The sequence below is a fragment of the Neovison vison genome, chromosome 11 (assembly GCF_020171115.1).
Source record: "Neovison vison isolate M4711 chromosome 11, ASM_NN_V1, whole genome shotgun sequence".
NCBI classification, from domain to species: domain Eukaryota; kingdom Metazoa; phylum Chordata; class Mammalia; order Carnivora; family Mustelidae; genus Neogale; species Neogale vison.
In genome coordinates, this window is record NC_058101.1 from 216,031,524 (window position 1) to 216,033,546 (window position 2,023).

General features: G+C 38.3%; 1 non-coding gene across 1 annotated transcript; it reads right to left on the bottom strand.

Moving 5' to 3' along the window:
• Nucleotides 1–528: 528 nt before the first annotated feature.
• On the bottom strand, nucleotides 529–678 carry LOC122890802. Its single transcript, XR_006381224.1, has one exon. It is a non-coding gene; the product is annotated as a small nucleolar RNA SNORA62/SNORA6 family (small nucleolar RNA).
• Between the last annotated feature and the right edge of the window lie 1,345 nt (nucleotides 679–2,023).

The following is a 2,023-nucleotide window of genomic DNA, read 5'->3' on the forward strand; positions in this document are numbered from 1 at the left end:
CATCAAAACCAGGAAACTGACATTGGGATGCATGTGTACCATTTTAGGTCACCCACTCACAAGTGTCGATTCAGGTAACAACCACCACAATCAAGATCAGATTTCATCAACACAAAAACATTCCCTCTCAGTACCCCTTTCCAGTCACAACCACCCACCCCACCCCCAACCTCATCAGCCCTAACCCTTTGGTGACTGCTAATCTAACTTTGTGATAACAAAAACATGATTGGCTGCCTACAGTGAGTGACCTGTACAGATTGGCTTTTTCCACTCAGCATCATGCCCTTGAAATCCACACTAGTTGCTGCATGCATCCAGAGTTTGTTCCTTCTTAACTGCTGAGAAGTATTCCATCTGGTATGGATGTGCCACTCAAGTACTGAAGGACATTTGGGTTATTTCCAGTTTTTACCATATGAAAAGTAAAGCTGACGGTATTAAGAACTGCAAAATATTTGTAACTATTACACAGTTTAGTATCAATTCCCTGACCTCTATGTAGACTGTTTTGTTTGTTTGTTATTAACTTGCAGCAAGAATTACTATCAAACTCCATTTTTTGGGCCACAGACCCTTGTGGTCTTAGCAAAAGACCTGCCCCTCATGAAGCATACTACCAACATTTACTGAGTGCATTGGCCAGGCAGCTATTTTTTGTTGTAATAATGATGTAACAAATGAATTTACACAGAGAATGTATATGCAGAGAACACTACTTCCTAGTGCAAATGCTGGGTCACAAGCTAAAAATATTTTTAAAGGAATTGCTACCAACTGGCCTTCAGAAAATCAAAGCAGCTTATCTTAGCCACCAAGGCTGTTACAATGTCCACTTCTTACAAGATGCACTAAGTTTTTTGTAGTCTTTAAAATCTGACTTGCCAAAAAATGTTGTTTTGTATTGAAGTAATAGAATTTATATATTTTTCATGTTTATGGACTTGATTTGTCATTCTTTAACTATCTATTCATGTTCTTTGGCCAACATTCTATTAAAAGGTTAGTTCACTAACCTATCAAATTTGGCTCTAACATACGTTACAAAGAAATAGCCTTTAAAACTACATGTATCTGAAATCCGACACACATAATAATAGCCCAAGACAATATCTGACTTTTCAATGTGGACGATAAAAATTTAGTGGATATGGTTCCCCAATTGATAAGTGCTCATCTACTACACACAATGTCTTTTTTAATAAATTGCATCTAATTCCAGATCTAAGTGAAAAAAATGAATGTAGGGATGCATTGGTGGCTCAGGCACTTAAGCAACTGAATTCAGCTCCTGTCAGGATCCCAGAGTCCTGTGATCAAATCCCGCATGGGGCTTCCCGCTTAGCAGGGAACCTGCTTCTGCCTCTGCCTGCTGCTCTCCCTGCTTGTGCTTCCTCATTCTCCCCCACCTCCCCCGACAAATAAAATCGTTTTAATTAATTAATTAATTAATTAAAACGTGAATGTATATCACTTCTCTTAAATTCCCTGTGAAATACCAAAACATCAATTTTCTGTAACATCAAAACTATCTCCAGTTTCATTAAGAAACATCGCTTGCCTCTCTTTCGCATTTAAGGTCATCTAACCGATAGTTCCCAATAGCGCTCTTTAGACCAGCACTAGCAGCACTAACATTACCTAGTAACATCTAAGAAATATATGCAAATTCACAGGCCCCACCCAGACCTACTTCATAAAAAAACCCGGAAGGTGGTGGGTAGAGCCAGAAATCAAGCAACGTGTTTCAACAAGCATTCCAGTGGATTCCGATACATAGGAAAGTTGGAGCACCACAACATTCAACAAATTTAGTAGAAAGACATTAAATCTGGATTGCCTTCCATACTTTTTCTTTTCATGAAAGACTTTGGCAAAGTTAATCACGCCACAGATACTAAGAATCCAGAGACATACTTTCATTCTCCCCCAAAGCAAAACAAAACAAAACGAAACAAAAAGAAAACTGGAAACTGGATGTTAGCTTTATTTCCTACAAAAAGGAATCCCTAAAACTATGAAT